Source organism: Marmota flaviventris, chromosome 10 (genome assembly GCF_047511675.1).
Source record: "Marmota flaviventris isolate mMarFla1 chromosome 10, mMarFla1.hap1, whole genome shotgun sequence".
Lineage (NCBI taxonomy): Eukaryota > Metazoa > Chordata > Mammalia > Rodentia > Sciuridae > Marmota > Marmota flaviventris.
The window spans coordinates 85,490,413-85,503,695 of record NC_092507.1 but is presented as its reverse complement, the minus strand read 5'-3'; the positions used below and the strand labels follow the sequence as shown (position 1 = coordinate 85,503,695).

Genomic DNA, 13,283 nt, shown 5'->3' with positions numbered 1-13,283 from the left:
AGAATTAAAACCAAGAATCAAACTATAAAGTTTATTTTCAGCAAAAGAAACAATCTGTGAGGTGAACAGAGAGCCTACATCCTGGGAGCAAATCTTTACACCTCACATATCAGATAGTGCACTAATCTCTAGGGTTCATAAATAACTCAAAAAGCTAAACACTGAAAAAACAAATAACCCAATCAACAAACGGGCTAAGGACCTGAACAGACACTTCTCAGAAGAGGATATACAATCAATCAATAAATATAAGAAAAAATGCTCATCATCTCTAGCAATCAGAGAAATGCAAATCAAAACCACTTTAAGATATCATCTCACTCCAGTCAGAATGGCAGCTATTATGAAGACAAACAACAATAAGTGTTGGTGAGGATGTGGGGAAAAAGGTACACTCATACATTGCTGGTGGGACTGCAAATTGGTGCAGCCAATATAGAAAACGGTATGGAGGTATGGAAGCACAACTTGACCCAGCTATTCCTCTCCTCGGACTATATCCAAAAGACTTAAAAACAGCAAACTACAGGGACACAGCCACATTGATGTTTATAGCAGCACAATTCACAATAGCTAAAGGAGGAGAAGGCAGGGATGTGGGGATAAGAAAGATAGTAGAATGAAATAGATGTGAGCCAACCTAGATGTCCTTCAGTGGATGAATGGATAAAAAAAATGTGGCATATGTACACAATGGAATTTTACTTAGCATTAAAAGAGAATAAAACCATGGCATTTGCATGTAAATGGATGGCACTGGAGAAGATAATGCTAAGTGAAGTTAGTCAATCCCCAAAAAACAAATACTGAATGTTTTCTCTGATATAAGAAGGTTGACTCATGGTGGGGTTGGGAGGGAGAGCATGGGAGAAATAGGGTAGAGGGGTGGGAGAGAAAGGGAGGGGGCAGGGGATTAGCAAGGATGGTGAAATGTGATGTATGAAGACTTGAATTGGGTGTCAACATACTTTATATACAAACAGAACTACAAAAATTGTGGTATATATGTGTATTAAGAATTGTAATGCAAAAAAAATAGTGTTACCTTAGGTAGAGGGAAGTGAAAGGAGGGGAAGGCAGGGGATATGGGGATAAGAAACATAGTAGAATGAAACAGACATAATACTTTATATATATGTGACTGTATAACCAATGTGATTCTACAATATGTACACTCAGAAAAAGAGAAATTATATCCCATCTACGTATGATATATCAAAGTATATAAGTGCATTCTACTGTCATGTATAACTAATTAAAACAAATTAAAAATTTAAAAAAGAGAGAATTGTGGCTTTGACCAATAGTGTTGCCCCTGCATCTCCCAAAAGAGCAAGAGTGCATGGCTCTTGGAAAACTCCCTCTGCTGAGAAGCTTTGCTTACCTTCAGTCTGGTCCTCACAACTAACCTCTTACACTGTTACCGAGAAAGCCTAATGTGTGCATGGGAGTGGGTATGTCATGAGGAATAGAACATTCAGACATTAAGATTGTATATTGCTTCCATTCTGCATTCTTCTTGCACACTACCCTAGTGTGTAATTTTGCAATGCATTTCCTCTTGCATTTTACTGAACATTTTTAAATTCTTCAAAAACTCTGTGATTCTAGAATGCTGAGTTGTTTTGTGAGCCTCTGTGTTTTCATGCAAAATGGAATGTCTAATTGATAGGAGGTTGCTGTTACATCAAAGTAGTTTTGTACTTAATGTAATTTCTACATCTGCACCAGCATTATACTATTTTATTCAGAACAACTTTATAATGACAATAGCTTAATTTATAATAATAATAGCTTAATAGTTAATTGATAAGCCAGACCCACTCCAGGTTCCTCTCTAGATTTCATGGTGTTTTAGCCTTCAAAATACTTTTTATTTTTTTGGGGGAGGATGTACTGGGGATTGAATTTAGGGGCACTCTACCATGGAGCCACATCCCCAGCCCTATTTTGTATTTTATTTCAGAGACATGGTATCACTGAATTGTGTAGTGCCTCTTTTTGCTGAGGCTAGCACTGAACTCATGTTCCTCCTGTCTCTTCCTCCTGAGCTGTTGGCATTACATGTGTGCGCCACCGCACCTGGCTACCTTAAAAATACTTTTAAAAATAACATAGACTAAGTCTTATATTGACAAATGTAGTAATATGCCTTTATGTATTTATGTTCTTTTGAACATCTCCTAATAAAATTTTATAATTTGTCTACAGAAGTGTTAAGTCTATTATTTGATTATTCAGGCAATTTCAGTCTCTGATACTATTGTAAACAGTATATCCTGTTCAATCCCAATTCCTAATCATTTGCCACTGGAATATAAAACTTTAATACCTCAAGCTTTTATTCAGGAACCTTGACAATTTCTATAGGTATTTCCAATAATCTTTCTAGAGATTACATTTTTTTTTTTCAAAATATAAATAGTTTGGGCTGGGGATGTGGCTCAAGTGGTAGTGCACTCGCCTGGCATGCAGGAGGCACTGGGTTCGATCCTCAGCACCACATTAAAAAAATAAAATAAAGATATTGGGTCCATCTAAAATTAAAAAAAGATATTTAAAAACTAGTCATCATTTGAAAATAATGCAAGTTTAAGCTTTCTATATTTTAGTATTCCATTCTTCTACTTTCTTTTATTCTCATTATATTTTACTCATGAGGATCTCCAATACAAATTTGATTAAACATGGTGATACCGGGTATGATTATTCTGATTTTAAAGTAAACATTTCTAGGGAGGAGAGATGCTAGCAAGAAGTCTGACTAGAAGCCCTACCATCCTTCCTCCCACAAAGACAACTCCCAAAATAAGCAATGCATTTTGGTGAGGGTAAGTGAAGAGAGTCTCAGAGCACATCTAAGGATCAGCAGAAGCCAGATAGAGCATGTGAACCTGGGATGTTCACACAGAGTATAGGACACACTTAGTGTCTGACACACCATCAGCAGCCAGGAGCAGCTCAGAACAAGGGAGCCTCCTCCCTGTGTGGACTAATCAAGCAAGAGGACCCCAGCAGCTCCCACCCAAACCTTGGACACCTTCCATATTCACTACTAGGACTCTTGTATTCTCACACCACTCAGCTCCCCTGAGGGGACTGCCTGGAGTCCACACATCTGAGCTCCAGAAGAGAAGGAGGTGACAGTGTACCCCACTCCTGTGGCCAGCACAGCTATTAGACCATGGCACTTGGGGACTGGAAATACTGCTGCATTGTGTCTTGCTCAGGTGACAAACAGCCATGGCACCCCACCTTCCCTGAGACTTAGGCACTGCTAAACCACCCACACTTGGTGGCCTGCCACTCCTGAGCTCAGCCCCTGTCACAGCCTACCCCATGGGGCCAGGCTGCAGTGAAGCCACACATCAGTGCTCCCAGTCTCTGGTGCACCCTGCCCTCAGGGCCTGGGCTGGGACTGTAGGCTGCCTCCTGAAAGAGGCATCTGAGTGCCCACAGCAGTCATAACCCACGTCTGACTGAAGTTTCACATCACTTCTTGGGACCTAGCTGAGCAGCCAGACTTGCAAGGGCTGAGATGAATGTAGTGCCATGGGTTCAGAAAACAGAGCATTGGCTGAGCTGTGTCCTCACCCTACAGGTCAGAAAACCCTACAACCCTGGGTAAGACCCAGGACCCTGCAATGCTGGAACTGTGTGAGCTTCCTAGACTTTCCAGTCCTAGAACTGGATAGGCCTCTGTGGGGAGCTGTTGCATTTTCCTTCCCTGATTGGTTGCGGCTCTGTCAGTCAATTCCAGTGATTTGGCCACATTCAAAGAGGCCCTAGATGGCTGCCCTGATCCTGGAAGTAGCAGAATGTGTCTTCATGCTTAGGTGTGCCTTCCTATAACCCGATGGGTCGAATTACCTTACCTGTCCTTGTAACCCTGCCCCTCTTGGCCCTTTTTGGATGGAATTTTCTAAAGAATGAGGGTCTCCCCAGTAAAAGTCCACTCTTAGACATGCTCACTCTCACTAGCCCCTCATGACATTCCTTGATCTCCCATTTGGGGAGCTTGAGGCAGAGGTGCTGTCCTGGGTGTTTTATTTGGTATCCTAGGAAATTCACTTGAGCAGCCTTTGGTTTGGCTGCCTGCACTGCGGGGGGCGGCAGGCCTCCCAAGATTATGCAGTCCTGGAACTAGATAAGAATCCTAGACCATACAATGGAGTGATCTACCAGAACCCTGCAGTTCTGGAACTGGGTGAGTTTTCTGGACCCCCCCCCCCCATTCCTGGAACTGGGCGACCCCCAAGCTGCTGAGCTGCTGAGCCATTCCACTCCCTAGAGAGGAGTCATTATGTATATTTGTTTCCTTTCCCTTTGAAGTGCAGCACTGTGGGAGTCCATCCTTGAATGTGACTGAGTTTACTCCCTGGCTAGGTGTGAGGTGCTCAGACACTTTTAATGTGGCAGAGCTCTCCCCACCCTTCTTGGGTTTGAGAGCTTTTCTGTGTGTCTCACCACTGCCCCAAAGATCCAATCATCACTCCTGACCTTGCCACATTGCCCCCCCTTGACCTTCAATGGATGAAATTTTCCCCAGAATTTTTTGTTCCCCAATAAAGCCCTCTCCCTAGCATGTTCTCTCTCTCTCTCTCTCTCTCTCTCTCTCTCTCTCTCTCTCTCTCTCTCTCCTCTTCAGTAAAACCTAACTGCCCCCCTGGGGAGCTTGAGGCTGAGGGTTCAAGGAGCCATCCCAGAGCTGGTTTAAAGATAAAGTGGTGTCTCTGTCTTTAATTTAAATTCCCTGTGGATTTTCCCAGGTGACCAAACTGTTCACACCATTTGCACTGGCCCTGAACTAAACAGCACCACAAAATCTTCTTGCAATCACAGAATGAGAAAGGGCCGACTCTTATGTAGATCAACTAGGAGTTCCTTTGAGTTTGTTGAGATGAAAAGTGCTGAGAACAGTAACTCACCTAATAAATTCTCAGTACAGTTCACCATCACCTGGTTAAGATCAATATTTCTTATTGTGTACTATATATCCTGAGATAGTGGAACTGTGTGCCTTGTCAGTGGTCTGATGGCTTTCCAATGGCCCTGTTCATAGCCCATGGTCCTCATCCCTGCCACCTGCTCCTTCTCCCACATCCTTGGGCAGTGGTTTGCAGACAGGTGCCCACCAGCGTCATTTGCAGGTCATCATCTCATCTGACCTCCTTCTTCACCTGAGGCTGCTGGCCTCTCTTCCCTGGTTCCCAGGCACTGCTCATGTGATTTGCTGTCCTGGGCCCTTCTCCACATTGATAGAAGGGAGCTGAGCCATTGTGGTTGGATGGTAAACACCAGAACATATTTACAGTCCTGCAGAACTTCTAGCACCATGAAGAGTACAGGCTCTGCAGCCAGCTGCCTGGGTGCTGGCTCAGCTCCTGCTCCAGTTCTGCCCTGGGCAAGTCCATTGCACTAGCCCTACCTGCCTTCCTCTGTCAAGACTGACTCCTATGTGGAGACATGTTGGCATGTGGTCTTAATGATCTACTAAGGAACAGACTTAGAATTACCTGGTATGTAATAAGCAGTCAAAATTAAAAATTTTAACTTATCTTAATATTCCTCATTAGGAGCTCTAGATCTTGGGATAGTAAAATTAATGGAAGCTAGCTGGGTTCAAATTCTGACTGAATGACTCATTGGGAGCACAATTTGGAGCACACAATTAAACTAAGATCAGCCTATTAGGCTATAGGATTTATACTACCTAATTCATAACATACAGTTGTTACCGAAGTAAATAATATAAATGGAATTAAGCACTTTGTATAATGCCCAGCATGTAATAAATAGGAATTACTAAACTTCAGTGCAGTGGTTTTTAGACTTTATGATTACTGATACCAGATTTAAGATCAAAGATATCATATAGGGCCCTATTTTCATATATCAATTGGAATTTAGCTCTGCTAGTATCTAGAACTGCAGTAGCAAGAAGTAGTTTTTTAAATCGGTGTTTAAGAATTCTTACAACAAAAATATATTAGAAAAAATTGAGTGAAATATAGTTTAAAAAGTATATTCACATATGTATACTCACTAAAGGCAGACCACAGTCAAAAAAAGTTAGAAAATTCCTTATGAGTTTCAAAAGTCTAGTTTGACCCCTGTTGAGCAGTTAGTCAAGATAGAACTTTCACTGTGTTAACACACCCCTCACTTGGCTTTGTTTCATGATAGAATTTCCAGTCTGTTATTTTAGTGCTGTGCCATTATGCATGAGATGAACTAGTTTTCCTGGTTCAGGAAATGTGATGCTTCCTCTTTATCCGTGTTGTACAATAGGCCTTTCTGCCATGTGATGCTTCCTCTTTATCACTGTTGTACAATAGACCTTTCTGCCATGACAGAAACGTACAGTATCTGCACTGCACTGTCAGGTATGATAGCCACCAGCCCATGAGCCCATGTGGTTACTGAGTTCTTGAAATAAGTGGTGGGACTGAGATACTGAAATTTGATTTTGTAGAATTTTAATTAATTTAAATAGTCATACAAGGGCTTTGGTTCCTGTACTGAATGACTAATATGTAGGTTAGCAGAAGACATTTTAATTGGTGTTCATTATAATTTTCTTTTCCTGATCTTTTCCTTGCCTGCCTTCCTTTCTTTGTTTCATCCTTCCTTCCATTCCTTTTTCCTCCCTCTCTCCCTCACTTTTCCCTTTCTCTTTCTCCCTTTCTCTCCTTCCCCCTTCCTTCCTTCCTTCCTTCCCTCCTTCCTTCCTTCCTTCCTTCCTTCCTTCCTTCCTTCCTTCCTTCCTTCCTTCCTTCTCTCTAGCACTGGAGCTCAATCCCAGGGCCTCAGCATGCAAAGAAAGTGCTCTACCACTGAAACACATCCCAGCCTTCGGGAGAGTTTTCAATTAAAGTCTCCTGAAAGAAAGCTGGGTGCACAAATATGATATTTACAATTTTAGAATGGGAGGTTCATGTATTTAATCCCAGTGGCTTGGGAGTGTGAGGCAGGAGGATCATAAGCTCAAAGCCAGTCTCAATAAATTAGTGAGATCCTGTCTGAAAAAATAAGATCTCTGAATGTGACTCAGTAGTTAAGCTCCCCAGGGTTCACTCTGCAGTTCCAAGGGGAAGATAAGAATTTTACAAATGGGAAATAACATTTTTGAAATAATACAAGTTACATAATTTTAGCTTCAACTTAAAAGTTTACTCCTATTCTCAGACTTTATTTACAGGACATTCTGCTATTTTTTTCTTGAAAACATGGTACTTAAACAAATCTGACTTTTTCAAATGTGAAAATAGAATCCACTGATAGTTAGCTGCCAATTCCTGATAGTATTTAGTTGTAAGTTCCACAAATACAGAAAGGTTTTTTGTTTGTTTTTAGTACTGGAAATTGAACACAGAGCCTTGCACATGTTAGACAAGCACTTAACTGTGAGCTTTATTCCAGCCCAGAAAGTGTTTTTAAAGATTGTCTTGTCTCTGTGATCTAGCATAGTGATGGTATATAGTAAATTGTCATTAAATGTTTGTTTAATTATTGTAATTAAATATCAACAACCTAAAGCTTTCAACTACACAACAGTCCTTAAATCCTACAATCCAATAGTGACATCAGTTTATGTTAGTAGCAAGATGGAGATGGGAACCAGGGCCACAGTGCAGTGATCCCTGGCTGGTAACTGAAACCTCAGGATGCAAGCTGCATCAGCACAGGGCACTGCCATGTGTATGGACACATGTTTGGAAACAGCCCACTTGAATCAAGGTCTATTTACCCTACAGTCTTAGGTTCAGAGTTAGAAAGGACTTTCCACATGATTTAAACCAACATTCTTTCCCCAGAAGTATTTCTCTTTACAGTGTATTAAACATGGCTGCTATGGTCTGACTATGTTCTTCCCAAATGTATATGTTGTGATAATCACCATTGTGACAGCAGCAAAAGGGACAATGAGACTTACTATACTCTCAAAATCAACTTAAATAAATTATTTCTCAATTCTAATGACATATACGTTTTCACTTGTTGATAGTACAGGTAGAAAAAGTATGTAATGTGATTTATAAGTCAAAACGTGTGATTAGGTCATGGAGCTCTATATTTTTTAACAGAATGAATGCCCTTATATAAGAGGCTTCACACATCATTCACATCCTTTTTCCCCCTTCTGCTTTCTGTCAACTGATGATGCAGCAATACACGCCACCTTGGACAATGTGAATATACATAGTGTTACTTAACTGTACACTTCAAAATGGTCTAAATGGCAAGTTGTAAGTGTATTTTACAATAAAAACATCGAAAGATACATTTTCTATTATTCAGTGTTCCCTGCTATTATTTAGTAATCATATTCATTAAGAGCACTAACCAGCCAGGCACAGTGGCTCATGCCTGTTATCCCACTGGGAGGCTGAGGCAGGAGAATTGCAAGTTCAAATCCAGCCTCAGCAAAAGCAAAAGCAAGGTGCTAAGAAATTCAGTGAGATCCTACTCTAAATAAAAAACAAAATAGGGTTGTGGATGTGGCTCTCTGGTACCCAAAAAAAGAAGCACTAATCAAAATTTCACAACCCTGTATTTGAAATTCAATTCTGCTTGCTGCATCTCTGAAAACTAAAAGCATGTCAGTTAGCTAAGCCTCAGTTTTCTCACATGTAACACAGGAATTATAAAATGCTTACTTACCCATTAGAGGTTGCTGTGAAATTTCAACTTGGTAAAGTGTAAACACACAAAGAAAGCTCAATAAATGTTAGCTCTGATTTTATTTTTAAGTTTTCAAACCAATATGATTCTTGTACTTTGTATAAGGAAGGCTCAAAAATGGCTTTAGCATTAAAAAGGCCATTTGTTCATTTCTCCTTAGTCCTTAATGTTATGGAGAACTATAAAACAACATGCCCTAAAACCCATTTCATATCATAGTCAAGTGATGAGCCCATGTGTTGACCACTGAGTCAATAGTTAATAATCTTGAAGTATCATACTCCAAGAGGCAACAATTTCAGAGAAGCCACAATAACTTATTGTACTTGAAATAATTTACATATAATAATGTGTGTATAAACCTGTACATATAATTTTTATCAAGTATAATATGATCATACAAAAACATTGACTCACAATATAGTTCACACATACCAAAGAAGGCTGTTTTATTTTTATCTCTTTTACATCATATTTTAGGCAAGATGATGAAACCCAGAAAATAACAGGAATGGACTAGTTTATAAAAACTGGGTATTTTATAAGTGAAACACATTCAGTCATATACATCTCTCAAATTGCAAACAATGTGACTTACTATACTCTCAAAATGAACTTAAATAAATTATTGCTCAATTCTAATGACATATACGTTTTCACTGGTTGATAGTCCAGGTAGAAAAAGTATGTAAAGTGATTTATAAGTCAAAACATTTCATACAAAAGGATTTTTGGGGGAGTACTGGAAATTGAACTAAGGGACACTCAACCATTGAGCCACATCCCCAGTCTTATTCTGAATTTTATTTAAAGACAGGGTTGCTAAGAGTTTTGTCATTGCTAAGGCTGGCTTTCTACTTGAGATCCACCTGTCTCAGCCTCCCAAGCTACTGGGATTACAGGCATACATCCAAAGGAATGGTTTTAACCAAACCCTTATAATGTCAAGAGAAAATGCATTGAAATTAAAAATATCTGAAGCACACATTTTTTAAGACCATTATAAAAAATAGAAAAAAGGTTAAAAATGTCATAAAATAAAAATTTATACAGATAAAGTTAAGGGGTTAAAAACTATCAAATGTATTAAAATCATCTAAAGTCAAATAAGACATAATTTATCTATATAATTTAAATTATAATATTATATAAATATATTGCATATTATATAATACACATATAATATAAATTAAATACAATATATTTATATAACATTCTAATTTATATTATATTGAATATAATACATTTATTTTACATATATACATATAATAAAAATAGATATACATTATATATATAAATATAATATATATTAATATATAAATATATTATATATTCATATTATATATTCAAAATATATTATATATAATTTATATATTATATTTACATAACATACTTATATATTTATGTATAAATTGTATATATTAATATATAAATATATAAGAATATATATTATATAAATTATATATATTACATATCAAAATGTTTATGATTCATATGTATTTAATATAAATTGTATATAATATATGGAATACATATATAATATACACATATAATAAAATAATATATAAATTAAGTATATAAATATTATTTTATTATATATAACATATTTATTATATATCATATAATATATTTAGATTTATATTAATTTATATTATATTGCATATCATTGTCATGTAATTATAAAATATAATTTCTATTATTAATAAGATAATAATACAATTATTATATTAGTATAATTAATATTAATATAATATATAAAACATATGGATTGTATTATAATTATATATAAACAACTTATCATATAGATATATGTAAATCTATGATATGTAGTATATAATATATAATACTTAATATATAATATATAAATATATTATAATTTAAATTATATAGTTTACTTATTTGGCTTTAGATGGTTTTAATGCTTCTGATAGTGTTTTATCCCTTAGCTTTATCTGTACAAATTTTTATTTTATGACAGTTCCAAACTTTTAGTATTTTTTTTTAAATAGCAAACATTTATTGGTGTCACTTATGGTAGAAAAAAGTTCCTACACCAGATGTGCATGACCCAATCCTTAAATAGAACATTTCTGAGGTGAACACACATCCCGACCCACATTTTTATATCCAGTTTTTTAAGATAGCCAATTCCTCCTCTCTCTCTCTTCCCCAAAACATGTGAGAAAATGCTGATGGAAAGCAGTAAACAGCCACTTGGGCTATAGCATTTTCAACTCCACTTTGAGGTGAAGATTCCAATTACATTCGAGACTTAAGTTCTCTCAGTTTTCTCCTAAGGAAAGTTCTGAGTCCAGTATTTAAAATATTACAGCACTAGCAGATCAGTGTCTTCAACTCGTCTCTTTCTGCTGTATCCTCTTCACCAGTTGGGGGAGGGCCTACACTTCCATAGAATATGCTGATAATTGGCTGAACAATTTCTTCTAGTTCCTTCTTTTTAGTTTTGAAGTCTTCAATGTCAGCTTCTTGGTGGCTTTCCAGCCATTCAATCTTTTCCTCTACAGCTTTTTCCATGGTCTCCTTATCTTCAGAGGAAAGTTTGCCTCCCAACTTTTCTTTATCTCCAATCTGATACTTTAGAGAGTAGGCATAGATTTCCAACTCATTCCTAGTATCAATGCACTCCTTGAGTCTTTTGTCTTCCTCAGCAAACTTCTCAACATCATTAACCATCTTTTCAATTTCTTCAGGTGTCAGGCAATTTTGGTCATTGGTAATTGTAATCTTATTTTTGTTCTCTTTACCTTTGTCTTCAGTTGTCGCCCAGAGAATAACATTCACATCTATCTCAAAAGTGACTTCAATCTGGGGGACTCCACAGGAGGAATTCCAGTGAGATCCTATGTACCCAGAAGGTGGTTGTCTTTTTTCAGGGGTCCTTTACCTTCATACACCTTGATTGGAACAGTAGGTTGATTATCAGAAGCTGTAGAAAAGATCTGAGACTTCTTGGTGGGTACCACAGTGTTCCTTGGAATCAGTTTGGTCATGACACCTGCCACAGTTTCAATACCAAGTGTCAGGGGACATACATCAAGCAGTACTAGGTCACCTGTATCTTGATAATCAGAGAGTACACCAGCCTGAACAGTGTCACCATATGCAACAGCCTCATCTGGGTTTATGCCACAGGATGGATCCTTGCCATTGAAGAACTCTTTAACAAGTTGTTGAATCTTTGGAATTTGAGAAGAGCCACCAACAAGTCTCATCAATATCAGACTTCTTCAAGTCAGAATCCTCCAGTACTATCTGAACAGGCTTCATGGTAGACCAGAACAGGTCCATGTTTTCTCTTCAAATTTTGCCTGAGTCAGGGTTTCAGAAAAGTCTTCTCCTTAATAGAAGGACTCAATTTTAATTCTTGCTTAATGTTGAGCAGACAGGGCCCACTTGGCCTTTTCTACTTCATGCCAGAGATTCTGCACAGCTCTGTTTTCTTTCCTAACATCTTTGCCAGTCTTCTTTTTGTACAGCCTGATGAAATATTCCATAACACGCTGGTCAAAGTCTTCTCCACCCGGATGAGTATCTCTATTGGTGGCCATGACTTCAAAGACATCAAATTGTCAATGGGGAGAAGAGACACATAGAAGGTTCCACCACCCAAATCAAACACCAGGATGTTCTTCTCTCCCTCCCTCTTATCCAGGCCATAAGCAATAGAGCTACTGTAGGCTCATTAATGATCCTCATAACATTCAGGCCAGCAATAGTTCCAGCATCTTTGGTTGCTTGCCAGTGGCATCATTAAAATAGGCTGGTACAGTAACAACTGCATGGGTAACCTTCTTTCCCAAATAAGCCTCAGCAGTCTCTTTCATTTTAGTGAGAATCATAGCAGATATTTCTTCTGGAGCAAATGTCTTAGTTTGCCCACCTCCAATATCAACCTGAATGTATGGTTTGTGTTTATGTTTCTCTTCAAAGACTTTGAAAGGCAAGAACTTGACGTCTTGCTGCATAGAAGGGTCATTCCCAGTGCTGCCAATGAGCCGCTGGGCATCAAAGTCCGTGTTCTCAGGATTGGAGGTGAGCTGATTCTTGACTGTATCGCGGATCAGATATTCTTCTTCAGGGGTGAAGGCCACATAATACTGCCTGATGCATTTGCCCTGATTGTTGGAGATGATCTCCAGTGGCCATTCTTGAACAGCCCGACGCAGGAGTAAGTGGTCCCCAGGTCGATGCCGACCATGGTACCCATGTCCTTTTCTTGTCATCCTCCTCAGCCGTGCTGCACAGAGCAGCAGCAGAACCGTGGCCACCAGAAAGAGCTTCATCTTGCCCTTGCTGTTGGCCACTTGCTCTCCTCAGCAGAAAGCCAGAAGTCGCAGGCAATCCAGCAACAGGCTGCAGCTGAGAGCAGAGTGGTTACAGGTCTCTTACACTCGAGATGCCTCAACTCTGTCCGTCTGTGTTGTCTCTGCCAATGTCTCAAACTTTTTAGTATTGAAGTGAATTTTCTTTCTACAATTGTATTAATTACCATATGTAAAAATTGACAAGTAGAATGCTAGTAAACACAGATTCACAAGCTTTTAGGCCACTATGTAAATATTTAAAAAGTTAAGTGA

General features: G+C 38.3%; 1 pseudogene; it reads right to left on the bottom strand.

Moving 5' to 3' along the window:
- Positions 1-10,611: 10,611 nt before the first annotated feature.
- On the bottom strand, positions 10,612-13,049 carry LOC139707266 (endoplasmic reticulum chaperone BiP-like; annotated as a pseudogene).
- Between the last annotated feature and the right edge of the window lie 234 nt (positions 13,050-13,283).